This window comes from Euleptes europaea, chromosome 20 (genome assembly GCF_029931775.1).
Source record: "Euleptes europaea isolate rEulEur1 chromosome 20, rEulEur1.hap1, whole genome shotgun sequence".
In the NCBI taxonomy this organism is placed as follows: domain Eukaryota; kingdom Metazoa; phylum Chordata; class Lepidosauria; order Squamata; family Sphaerodactylidae; genus Euleptes; species Euleptes europaea.
The window spans coordinates 5,751,262-5,764,711 of NC_079331.1; the positions used below are offsets into that span (position 1 = coordinate 5,751,262).

General features: G+C 51.5%; 1 protein-coding gene across 1 annotated transcript in view; it reads left to right on the top strand.

Annotated features, from left to right (window-relative positions):
- Positions 1-2,765: 2,765 nt before the first annotated feature.
- CSK (C-terminal Src kinase) overlaps positions 2,766-13,450 on the top strand; it is a 42,761-nt gene continuing 32,076 nt past the window's right edge. Inside the window, exon 1 of the mRNA XM_056865711.1 lies at positions 2,766-2,785. The gene's annotated coding sequence lies outside the window, so the exon portion shown is untranslated. The remainder of the gene's footprint in view (positions 2,786-13,450) is intronic.

Sequence of the window (13,450 nt, forward strand, 5' to 3'; positions counted from 1 at the left end):
TGTGCAGGGGGTTGGACTAGATGACCCTGGTGGCCCCTTCCAACTCTATGATTCGGTGTGGTATGTCTGTGTCCAGAGGTCCACGGTGGAATGCAGTGCCATAGAGCGCTCACAAATCCGTCTCATGCTTTATTTATTTATTTGCTTCATCTACACCTGGCCTTTCTGCCCAGTAATCCTCCAAAGCATTTGACATAATTCTCCTCCATTTTTATCCCCACAACGACCCTGTGAGGTAGGCTAGGCTGAGAGTAGATGACTGGCCCTTGGTCACCCGCTGAGCTGCCGTGGCAGAGTGGAGATTCAAAACCTTCCTGTTCCTAGTCTGACACACTAACCACTACGCCACGTTGGCTCTTGCTTTACAAGCTCCCTTTCTTTACCAACAAAATTGCCCTGAAAGAGTTTGGCTGTGGAATAGTGCCGGAATTTATTGCACTGTTGATTGTGTATATCACCGTGTTTTTCGACTGCATTATTTTCTGATTTTTGTAATCTGGACGTTGCGTTGTTTACGTCTTACACGGCGCTTCTGATTTTTGTAATCAGCGTTTTTCCAGAAGGTCGGACCAGAACCAATGGGTTGAAATTAAATCAAAAGAGTTTCCATCTAGACATTAGGAAAAACTTTCTAACAGTTAAGTGGAACAGGCTTCCTCGGGAGGTGGTGAGCTCTCCTTCCCTGGAGGTTTTTCAGCAGAGGCTAGATGGCCATCTGTCAGCAATGCTGATTCTATGACCTTAGGCAGATGATGGGAGGGAGGGCATCTTGATCATTTTCTGGGCATGGAGTAGGGGTCACTGGGTGTGTGTGGGGGGGAGGCAGTTGTGAATTTCCTGCCTTGTGCAGGGGGTTGGACTAGACCCTGGTGGTCCCTTCCAACTCTATGATTCTATGGTTTGAGTGTAGGAAAGGTGGACTATAAGTAAAATAAGGAAGTAAATAAGTAGTGTGATTTCCCCCCCACTCTTTGTATGGCTGTCATCTTGTGGCTGCAGCCACCGTGCTGGGTCTGAATTCTAAAGGCGCCTGCAGGCCCAAAAGGGTTAGGGGCCCCTGGACCAAACTCTTGCAGCGCCAAGCCGGGCCCCATCCGGAACGTGAGAGAAGCATCCTCCTTTGCCAGAGTCCCAACTCCTCCTCCACGTTTCGCCGCTCGAGTCCTTGGACAGCATTTCTCCGAGTCTGTTTACAAGAAATTAAATTACCTGCCAATTAGGCAGAGGCCAAATTTAATTTCCAAATGGCTCGGAGACGTGAGGTCCGCGGAAAGATGTTCTGCTCCGCTCGGATCACGTAGCTCCGGACTCCACCAGACAGCTATCGGAACTAGTACATCAAACTGAAAAATTAACTGCAGGCTCTCCGGAGTGCCGGAGCGTTGCCCTTGAAAAAGTAAAATCCATTAAAAAAAATAGAAGATGAAAAAGAGTTGGTTTTTATATGCCGACTTTCTCTACCACTTAAGGGAGTCTCAAACCAGCTTACAATTGCCTTCCCTTCCCCTCCCCACAACAGATGCCCTGTGAGGTAGGTGGGACTGAGAGAGCTCTAAGAGAGCTGTGACTAGCCCAAGGTCACCCAGCTGGCTTCGTATGGAGGAGCGGGAGAACAAATCCAGTTCACCAGATTAGCCTCCACCACTCATGTGGAGGAGTGGGGAATCAAACCCAGTTCTCCAGATCAGTGTCCGCCGCTCCAAACCACCGCTCTTAGCCACTACACCACGCTGGCTTTATAGACGGCCTTTCTCAGTGTGTCTCCGCACACATCCCACAGAGTCAAAGAAACCAATTAAATAGCATCTAATAAGCAATGCCCTGACCTGGATGCCCCAGGCTAGCCTGATCGCGTCAGATCTCAGAAGCTAAGCAGGGTCAGCCCTGGTTAGTATTTGGATGGGAGACCACCAAGGAAGTCCAGGGTTGCTGTGCAGAGGGAGGCACTGGCAAACCACCTCTCTTAGTCTCTTGCCATGAAAACCCCCAAAAAGGGGTCGCCATAAGTCGGCTGCGACTTGACGGCACTTTACACACACGCGCAATGAGCAATGCGATAGAGCTACGGTTACCAAAAAATAGAGATAATGCAGTGAGACTCTGACGCAACGTATCGAGCAATGCACACAAAATGGGATGTACAAAATCAAAAATTCTCGCCAAATTTTATAAATCAGATTCAGAGTCGCGAGCGGGTGGATTGTTCTCTGCCAAAGCCGCCTGTTCTCTTCAATTTCAAACCATCTGCACATATTCCCCCCCCCTTTCCTTTCCCCTGGATCAAAACCAGTTTCCCTTCTTTTCTGAACATGCACTGTGCGTGTTTGCGCGTCTAATCCCAAGCGGGTCAGCAGGTTTCGACAGACGCCGGACCAGTCTGTGTTTTTCTAAAACGTGGAAGGCTTGTGGAAGGGGGGGGATGATTCTCCCCCCCCCCGCCTTGCATGCAAAAAGTCTATTTTGTACTCCAGCATGGAGATGAAACGTTGGCTGATACCCAGAGGAGGAGGCCCGTCAGAAGGATAGGCGGGGAGAACGTCGCGACGCCGTGCCTCCGGCCGGCGGAGCTGGTACCTGCAGCAGAACCGTGGATCTGGTGAATCTCCCCCGGGAATCGGAGCATGCCGTTCTAGTGATTCCGGCTGGACCGCATCTTCGGCTTTCTCCACCGAAGGGACCAGAGGATATGAGGGAAGGGGGGCTTCGGCGGGGGGCCTGACGGTGACCATGCGTCGCTCCGGCCGTTACATAACGCAAGATGCTTCTCAGCTTCTGCTCTGGGCTTGTAAGTGCCTCTCTCCTTTCTCTTCGCCCCCCTTTTCCGACCCTCTTCTTTCTCCCAGGCCTTTGGAGGATTCATCTATAATTCAAGGGTGTTGAAGGGTTGTTGGCCCGTCCCCACGATGCGGTCTCAGCACCGCATGGAGGCAAAACCGTTGCAAATTACCCGCCGGGGTTTTTCTTTTTCCCCTCTTGCAGGAATGAGATTGGGGAAGCCGGTGAGGGGGGCTTCCTCGAGACACCTGAGTCGGTGCCTCTCTTGTGAGAGGGTGGTTTTGATGCCTCGGGGAGGCGCATTTTGGAAATGAAATCCCGTGGCATCTCGAAGCTCTGCTTTGACGGTTGCACGCTCCGAATCGGAGGAAAGCGGAGATGGCGTGTGCGTATTGGCGTGAAAGGTAGCACGGGCTGGGGAAGGCAACTCGGCAGGTAGGGTTTCTCCCTGGAGACTGCCCTCCTTTGTGGGGGATGGCAAGGTCACATCTGTCCTGACAGGTCACGGGAGAGAGGAATTGGAAGAGGAAAGAGAGCCGAGATGAGCAAAGGCAGAGGCCGCGTGTGCATGCACGGAACCGCCATTGACTGCGTGAATACCAGTGACCCAACTAGCCGGATGCAATTGTTCATTAGTTGTGGACAAGCTGGGGGGTGCATATGAAATCTAAGGGACTTGGGGTGGGAAATATATGTTTTGGAAACTCCCCTCCCTGCGATCTTTCCCTCCAGGTTTCTATCAGAGAGGGCCAGCAGTCTCTCTCTGTTCCCCGTCCCTTAACTCTCAACCGCATTTAGCATTCTGTACCCTCTCAAGCATGCACGGTCTTTTTCATTTTTCTCTCCCTTTGGTTAATTTACATTTGGGGGGGGGCATACCTGGGGTATCCCCTTAATGTGTAGGAATCCCTGCCGTGTCTGTGGATGGGGTGGTTATGCCACTTGTTCGATTGGCATGGGGGGGGCGCCCACTTTACTATAAGATAGAGCCGCTCGGAGCCCGGCTGGGAAAGAGGGCGGGGTACAAATAGAATAAAACAGAGTGACGATTACGGGGCGGTCGACTCAGGACAAATGAAAGGAAGGGCTCCGTTGCTCTAATTGACTCGAGGGTTTCACTGCTTTAGTGATGGCTACTAGTTGAGTCGGCTTGAAAAGGGGCTCACGGAGGAGAGGTCCACCCACACATGTGGGCCGTGACAGCAAAGTGGAACCTCCATGTTCAAAGGCAGTGTACCTTGCATCTCAGCGCTTGCAGGGCTACCACTGGCGGGATTCTTTGGCCTCTGTGCTTTGCTCGTAGGCCTTCTGGGTGGGGGTGGGGGCATCTGGTTAGCCGCTGGGCGAAACAGGGTGCTGTTTCATCGCGGTCCATCGGTCTGGTCCAGCAGGGCTTCTCTTCTGTTCCTTCCTGCCTGGATGATTTTCTCCCTAATCTCAGGGGTAGGGGCTGGTTGCAAGGGAGTCTGGTAGAAATGTACTCTGCGCATGCTCCGAGCTTTACTGCTTCACCTGTTCCAGCAGCCTTTCGCTAACGCTGAATAGGTCCTGGGGCTGAACTGTGCATGACGTCCTCATCGTCTCCTTTGATCGGCAATCACTCTTTCCGGTTCTCAACCCCTTGTGGCCTTTACTAAGTTGTATCCTCCCCCCTCCATAAATGATGAGGGGGGGCATGCCAGATTCAGTCTGCTTAGGTTATTTTGGGATTGTAGCCTGTTCAGAGCCCCATTCATAGACCGTGATTCATTCATTCGCTCTTGCAGGGTTTGGGGCTAGACTGTGATTCATTCATTCATTCTTTCTTTCATTCACTCATTCATTCATTCATAGATGTATTCTCCCAGGGTTTGAGATTAACAGAACTTTAATGGTTTTTTTTAAAAAAACCCTAATGCTTTAAAAGCCACCCGCTAGCCAGCCTGCTGCAAAAGTTTCCCTGGTGATTATTTATTTGTTTGTTTTTACTGGCCAACTTCCTTGCCTTTTTCCTTCATGGCCTTTGCCCCAGAGCCGGTTGCAATGCGTTCGTGCTTCTGATACCTTGGAGCTTTGTAGGTTTGGCTTGGGGGGAACTTCCTCGATTGTGGGACGCTCGATTGACGGATCGTTGGGGATGTTTTGCACCCTGCTTTTCTCCCCGGTCGGGGCTCCAAGCGGACTGTCATGTTGTTTCCCCCTCCCCTTCTGTTTTATCTTCACAACAGCCCTGTGACGTAGCTTAGGCTGGGAGAGATAGAGGGAGCGATGGGGCCCAGGTCACCCGGTGTGCTTCCGTAGCAGGACTGGATTAAGCGCGCGGCGCCCTGCGTTGTTCCGGTTCTTGCGGCTCTCCGTCAGACAGGTTCTCGAAGACGGCCCCGAGCAAAATCGACTCCGCCCCGGGGGCGTTGTGGTATGGGACACTTCCAGGTTCAGTCCTGCCTCCTGATCTCTTAACGTTCACACTGAACTACGAGGATCGGCGTTACGCTGATGATTTTGGGGCGTGCTATCTTTCCTTTCCCCTTAATTCCAGGGAGGTTCCTGAGCCAGATGCTTGGATTTTCAGTCATGAGCTAGCTGAGAAAAATGTGGTCTGAGTTCAGAGATGACCTCTGGCCGGATCTCTGGCCTGGGGAGAAGAAAAATGGCTTTCTCTTCCTGGAAGGAAGCACTCCCCGTGAAGGAGGGAGGTCAACAGCTGGACAGTCCTCCTGGACTGGGCTTGCTTAGCGTTCCAGCGCCATCCTTTTCTGGGTGGCAGCAACTGTCTGTGCCTCTCGGCTTGACTACTGCAGCACACTCTTGGGGGGTGGTGGCTGCCCTTGAAGGCTGTTTGACGGTCTGGAATGCAGCGGTCTGACAATAACCGTCGTCATAATTGCCCGTGAATTTCTGGTGCCGATTAGTGCTGCCTCCGTACTTGAGTAGGCAACAGAGAAATATTCTAAATTAATTAAACGTGCAACTCCCTGCCCAAGGAGGCTCGCCTGGCACCGTCTCTATTATATCTGCGTTCAGGAAGTAGATGAAGGCAGTTGCCTTCCGTCTGTCTGTTTGGCAAAAACGTTTGCTGCGGATGAGCTGTTGGGGGATTTCTGTCCTCGCTCGGAGATTGCAGAGTTGCCGCCTGTATGGTTGTCCCGCTTGCTTTTCGCATTCTCGTTTCATTTCTTAAACTGTCCTGCAAATGGTCTGCTAGGAAGCAACACACATGCATCTGAATAAATGTGCCTTTTGCATTGCACAGAATATGGAGGAAGAAATGTAGACGCTTTTAATTTTTGTTTTTTTTAAAAAAACTGAACCCGAGAAGATTTGCGGTGAAGGAAATTCACCTGAATTCTCGTTCTCGGTTTTGAACTTGGGATTCTGTTTTGTTTTTAGTTGTGGAGAAATCTGAATATTTATTTGATGGAATGGCGCAGTGGTAGAGAGAGCCCTGTCTGCCTCACGTACGGCCTTCAGGTAAACTTAATTTTCGGTAGCCTGAGGGGGGAACCTCTCCAGACGGGCCTCTCTGCCGGAGAAAGAAGTTTCCAAAAAGCCATGCGCTGCACTGGGAGATGGCAAGGGTCTCGTTTGACATAGAGCCAGTCTCTCGCCGGCCTGCAGCTTGCGTCTGTCATGTGTCACAGGGGATGGGTTGTTGCACACATGCAAATTGGGCAGAGGTGTGAACACAAGTTGTGTATGTTTTGGGGAAAGTGATCGGAGGGTCAAGTCGAGGGCTAGTGACTCCACCCTCTTACTTCTGCTATGCCACTTCCTTTTCTCATTCATAACCTCTGCTTCAGCGAGCACCAAAAATGGACATCAGGAATCTTTGGCCCAGGAGGGCGGAGGAAGAACAGGCTGAGCCGGGAGAGAGGCTCAGGGAAACTTCATGGCAAATTGGGGTTTGCCTCAGCACAATTTATTGATTTCCTTTCATTACGCCCCACCTTTCTCCCTTATGGGGACCCGAAATCCCTCACGTCATTCTCCTCTCCTTCATTGTATCCTCACAACAACCCTGTGACGTAGGCTAGTCCAAGAGGGCATGGCTGGCCCGAGGTCACCCTGCAAGTTTCCATTGCCGAGGGGGGGGGGATTCAAACCCGGGTCCCCGAGACCCTAGTCCGACACTAACCCCTACACCACACTGCCGACAGCTGTGAACTGCAGCCTGTTTCTCTGCTGTGCTATGTATTTTTTAAGTGCCAGATGTGAAAAATAAAACATGAACTTGGTTGTCGCTGGTGTGAGATTCTTGCATTTTACATAGAGGAGGGGAAAAGTATAAAATAGCTTTGCAAGGGGTAGAAGAAGAAGAAGAGTTGGTTTTTATAAGCCAACTTTCTCTATCACATAAGGGAGACTCAAACTTGCTTACAATCACCTTCCCCTCCCTACAACAGACACCCTGTGAGGTAGGTGGGGCTGAGAGAGCTGTGACTGGCCCAAGGTCACCCACCTGGCTTCGTGTGTAGGAGCGGGGAAACAAATCCAGTTCACCAGATCAGCCTCCGCCGCTCATGTGGAGGAGCGGGGAATCAGACCCGGTTCTCCAGATCAGAGTCCGCCCCTCCAAACCACTGCTCTTAACCACTACACCGCGCTGGGTCTCCCGAAAAGCAGAATAAGTTTAGATGCGAGTCCCGCATGAGTCACGGCTATGGAATATCCCTTGTCTAGGACCCGCAGCAGCTCCAAAGCATAGCTTGAGTGTGTGTGTGTGTTTGTGTTATGTGTGCTTCCCACCCACCCCCTTTTAACTAGTTCTGGCAGTAAAACGCAGGCGATCCTCGGCTTTTGGGCTCCATCTGCCGTTCCTTCTTTATCTCTCCGCGTTGCCGCGCGGCTCCTGGCCTAAAAATAGACCCCGGGGAAGGAAGGAAGAGCGATTATTTTAAAAACAGGAGAAAGAGAGAATTTAAAAATGGAAATTCAGCAGGCCGAATGTTTTCCGGAGGACGTATCGCTGGCTAACCCTGCCTCCCTTGGCTAAGCCAAAAACCCTGTTTGGATTGTGGGTTCTCTCCCACCAAATCCCCAATTCCGGCGCTCCTGTCGCCTCTCGTCTTCTCTTCCCTCCCAAGGACTTAAAGCAGTCTGCAAGGGAGGAGAAGGATGAAGGTGGGATGGAGCTGTGGCTCAGTGGTAGAGCCTCTGCTTGGCATGCAGAAGGTCCCCGGTTCAATCCCCGGCATCTCCAGTTAAAGGGACTAGGCAAGGAGGTGGTGGGAAAGACCCCTGCCTGAGACCCTGGAGAGCTGTGAAGGAGAGCTCAATGGTAGAGCATCTGCTTGGCATGCAGAAGGTCTTGGGTTCAATCCCCGGCATCTCCAGTTAAAGGGACTAGGCAGGTTGGTGATGTGAAAGACCCGTGCCTGAGACCCTGGAGAGCCGCTGCCGGTCTGAGCAGACAATACTGACTTTGATGGACCAAGGGTCTGACTCAGTAGAAGGCAGCTTCATGTGTTCGTGTGTTCAAGATCGCTGGGAGAGGCCGTCCGGATTGCCCCACCGACCGAAGATGCTCGTTCGGTGGGTACACGAGAGAGGGCCTTTTCAGTGGTAGCCCCACAGTTATGGAACAACCTCTCCAGGGAAGTGCGCGTGGTCCTCTCGCTTTCGATCTTTAGCTGACGACGGTTTTATTCAGGACTGCCTTCCATTGACTTGGCGGCAGTTTTAAACGGTGGTTTTTAAATTCTGCGTTTTATTGTCGTTGTTTTATTTATATTGTCAGTCTCCCGGAGCTCTGTTGGGTGGAAATGGCGTCGAATAAATGTTTTAAATGAATAAAATAAATCGATTCTCCAGAGAGACCCATAGCCCTGACCAATGCCATTCCCCCCCACTGAACAGAGCGGTTCCTCAGTGGAACAGGCTTCCTCGGGAGGTGGTGAGCGCTCCTTCCCTGGAGGTTTTTAAGTAGAGGCTAGACGGCCATCTGTCAGCAATGCTGATTCCGTGACCTTAGGCAGATGGTGAGAGGGGAGGGCATCTTGGGCATCTTCTGGGCATGGAGTAGGGGTCACTGGGGTATAGGGGGGAGGTAGTGGTTAATTTCCTGCCTTGTGCAGGGGGTTGGACTAGATGACCCTTGGTGGTCCCTTCCAACTCTATGATTCAATGAAGTACACATTGGGAGGATTTGTTAATCTTTAGAATAGTCAAATCAAGAATTTCTCCTTTGAGCCAACGCAACTTGTGAGATTCTCTTGTGACACCGCAAGCGTGTCACTGATGTATGTTGATTTCTCCTTTACACCCCGCCTTTCTCCTCTTCTCCGTTTTATCTCCACAACAACCCTGTTAGGTAGGCTAGGCTGAGAGGGTGTGACTGAGCCCACGCCACCCAGCAAGCTTCCATGTCAGGGCGGGGACTCGAACCCGGGTCTCGCAGATCCTCGACGGGCACGCTTAGCCGCTCCGCCACGCTGGCAGTCGGAGCCCCGAGTGGCTGGAGAGCCGTGGGCTTACTCGTGAGCAGCGAAAGGCCCTCTGCAGGCTGCCCCCCCTTCCGCTGAGTGGATCGAAACTGCTGATCCAGGGTTGTTCGCAAAGTGAACGAGCATAAGGAGGCCGGGGCGGATCCGGTTTCCAAACCGAGCCAAGTTGTGAGAAAAGGTGTGGCGTGCCGGCTGACTCAGCCGATCGGGTTCGAGATTACTTGTGCAAAGTTTGACACAAGCGACTGGCTGCTGAGCAGTTGTCAACAACCCCAAGCCCTTTAGAACGGCGCTTCCTAGTCTGTGCCGTGCTTGGGTTCGCTTTCTCAGGGAGAGCCGGAGTGGTGTAGTGGTTAAGAGCGGTGGACTCTGATCTGGAGAACCGGGTTCGATCCCCCCCTCCTCCACATGAGCAGCGGAAGCTAATCTGGTGAACTGGATTTGTTTCCCCACTCCTGCACACGAAGCCAGCTGGGTGACCTGGGGCTACTCACAGCTCTCTCAGCCTCACCTAGCTCACAGGGTCTGTTGTGGGGAGGGGAAGGGGATTGTAAGCTGGTTTGATTCTTAAGTGGTGGAGAAAGTCAGCCTATAAAAACCAACTCCTCCTTCTCTCTCTTCCTAACCTACCTCACAAGGTTGTTGTGAGGATAAAATGGAAGAGACGAGAATGATGAGCGGCGGACTCTAATCTGGTGAACCTGGTTGGTTTCCCCACTCCTCCACAGGAAGCCAGCTGGGCGACCTTGGGCTAGTCACAGCTCTCTTCGAGCTCCTTCAGCCCCACCGACCTAGAGTAATAGACTCATAGAATCCTAGAGTTGGAAGGGATCACCAGGGTCATCTAGACCAACCCCTTGCACAATGCAGAAATTCACAACTACCTCCCCCCATACCCCCAGTGACCCCTACTCCATGCCCAGAAGATGGCCAAGCTGCCCTCCCCTCTCATCATCATAGGTCATAGAATCAGCCTTGCTGACAGATGGCCATCTAGCCTCTGCTGAAAAACCTCCAGGGAAGGACCACCCACCACCTCCTCGCAGGGTGCCTGTTGTGGGGAGGAGAAGGGAAGGTGATTGGAAGCCGGTTTGATTCTTCCTTAAGTGGTAGAGAAAGTCGGCATATTAAAACCAACTAATCCCGAGGTGGATCAACCGTTCTGGCCGCTTCCCCGTTTGGGGGGGTCCCCTCGGTCGCCTCCCGCCTCCGCCATCCTGGGCCCCTTCCGGAGGCCCGGCCAGCCAAACCGAGCCAGATGTGGAGCAATCTGTTCCCTCGCAGGGTTTGAATCCTAATCCCAAATCGGCTGCGGGTGGCTTAAGCTGCTGCGGCAGGGAGATTAATAACCGCCTTCCCCCGGCAAAACCCGGGGAGCCGAAATCCTCATTCCCGTATGGGGAAAAGGTGTTTCTTTCCTTACCCTTCTCAGGAAGCAGCTGTCAAGGATGGGGCTGGCAGAGCCGTGGGGCTCTCGGCGTCCCTGCCCTATGCAATCGGTTCCCTCCCTGGGTCGCCTCTAAGAAGCCCGGCCCGCCACCCCTGCGGTGGCGGTTGGGGAGAGACACCTGCGGAGGTTTTCCGTCGTCCCCGTTTGACAAAATGTAGGAAGAGGTTGCTTTTGCAGATGGCGCAAGTGAACGAAACCTGGCGGGCGCATGGCGGCCGGTCCTCTGGCCTCGGGACCTGCCCGGTCATCTTGTGGGAGCGCGGCGCCTTTGGAAAGAGGCCTTCCTCCGTCTTCTGTCCTTTGTGGCACTCAGCACATGCTCCGTGGTGGCGGAAAGTGCTGTCGGTTTGCATCCGACTCATGGTGACCCCGTAGGGTCTCCTGTTGGTGTCGGTGAGAGCCAGCGGGGTGTAGTTAAGTGCGGTGGTTTGGAGCTGAGGACTCTGATCTGGAGCACCGGGTTCGATTCCCCCACTCCTCCGCATGAGCGGCGGAGGCCAATCTGGTGAGCTGGATTGGTTTCCCCGCTCCTCCACACGAAGCCAGCTGGGTGACCTTGGGCTAGTCACAGCTCTGTTAGAGCTCTCTCAGCCCCACCTACCTCACAGGGTGTCTGTTGTGGGGAGGGGAAGGGCAGGTGATTGTAAGCCAGTTTGATTCTCCCTTAAGTGGTAGAGAAAGTCAGCATATAAAAACCAACTCCTACTCCTACTCCTCCTCTTCTTCTTCCTCTTCCTCCTCCGGGATTCACAGGTACACTGCCTTTGAACCCGGAAGCTCTATTAAGCTCTCGTGGCTAGCTGCAGTGGCTAGGCTGTGCGCACATCTAACCCTCTTTGACAGCTGTCTGATCTGGTGGGTGTCGCTACATCTTGTGGCAGTGAGTTCTGTAAGTTAACAGTGTGTTGTGTGAAGAAGTGGTTCCTACGTGCTAGCTAGTGTTTTCTTTGTTCCTGTTGAATGGTGTGCCTTTCTAGCAGCAGCCCGATCCCCCTGAGAGCGCCAGGGCTTTCCGGAAAGTAACATGATCTACTGAGATCCCCAGAAGACTTTTTTTTTAAATGACTTCTGCTGCTAACATTTTAAACTCCTGCATCTAATCGGCTTTGCAAAGTTAGCTGCAATAACTTACTTTTTAAATTTAAAACATCTTATTAGCCACCTTACCAAGATGAAGGCTGGCTTACAGCATAGTTAAAACGCACAAAATAAAATATATCACAACATAAAAACCAAGCGCTAACTTTGATTCTTATTCAGAGCTGATGTTGAATCGAAATAAAATTTGATGATGAAAAACGAAGCTTTAAAACCACAGTTCTATTAATCACAATTAAATAGAACCTCCAGGTTCAGGAGCAGTGAAGCTCCTAAAAGAAGAAGAGCCCAGCTGTGTCTGGCCGTCCACTCCAGCATCCTGTTTCCGACAGTGATCGGCTAGTTGCATACAGGAAGTCTGAAAAGAGGGTATGAAGGAACCATTGTCTCTCCCCACTGTTGCCAGGCGCCCTTCAGATAGACTGCCTCTGACCTTGGAAGTCCCATTTAACTTTCATTAGCTGTTAATAGCCCTGTCCTCCATGAATTTGTCTAATCCCGCTTCGACAGGGCTATCGGCACATCCTGTGGCAGTGAATCCCGTAGGTTAACCACGTGCCGTGTGAAGAACTACATTCTTCTGATGCTTGGTTTTGTGATGGTGATCCTCAGACGGACAGGGGTGTGATCTGGCTCCGCGCCGCTTCCGAGCAAGAAAGGGGAACAGTCGAAGGGGCCCGTCTTTCACTTCTGTACTTAATAAACCGAGTAATATGCCACTCTTTCTGTATGCGTCCAAGGCGATTTCCCCTAATACAAATAAACAGCAGAATAAAAACTGAGAAATGGCATAGAAGATCAAAAATAAGCATCATTAAAATCTGTCTAAAAGCCAGTGAAAGATAATCTAAATTTGGCACTTATGGGGAGTTTTTTTTTGGGGGGGGGGAAGCGGTATTGAACAAAAGAGGTAGCACAAAAAGAAAAAAAAAACCTCCCTCGTGGTTGGTTTACCATCAGCTGCCAGCAAGCTTCATCGATCTATAGGCCTGTGTCCTCAAGATAGCGCAATGCAGCTTGTGGAACTCCCTGCCACCAGGCGGCCATTGGCTTAGATCAGTGGTTCCCAACCTTTTTTTGACCAGGGACCACTAGGACTTTTTTGTTCGGTGCAGGGACCCCAAGGTTCAAAATAAAAATTCCGGGAATTTGAAAATAAACTTTAATCATACCTGTTAGTTAAACATTAAACTTAGAATTATATTTGAATATATATATTTTATAATAGAGAACTTTTAATTGAAAATATTAATTTATTATGGGTTTATAACTTTGTTTCACGGACCTTAATTTAGTTCTCGCGGACCCCTGGGGGTCCATGGACCCCTGGTTGGGAACCAGTGGCTTAGATGCATTTCGAAGGGGGTTGGACACATAATTATGGCCAATAGGTCTATCCTTGGATTTCAGGTTCTGGGGCAGAACGCCTCCAATAGATGCCGGGGACCAGGCAAGTGGCGAGGGTTGTCGTCTACAGGTCTCCGATTGTGAGCTTCCCTCTGGCCATCCACTGTTGGAAACCGGTTACTGGGTCAGGAGGCCCATTGGTCTGATCCAGAGGTGCTACCCTTAAGTCCTTATGGAGACATTACCCCTGAGCCCCTTTAAACCGAGCAGGCAGGAATCCGAACTCACTTCCCATTTGCAAACGGCAATTGAGGACTCAGCCGTGACGTTTTGTGCTTCCTTCCCTCTCGCCCCCAAA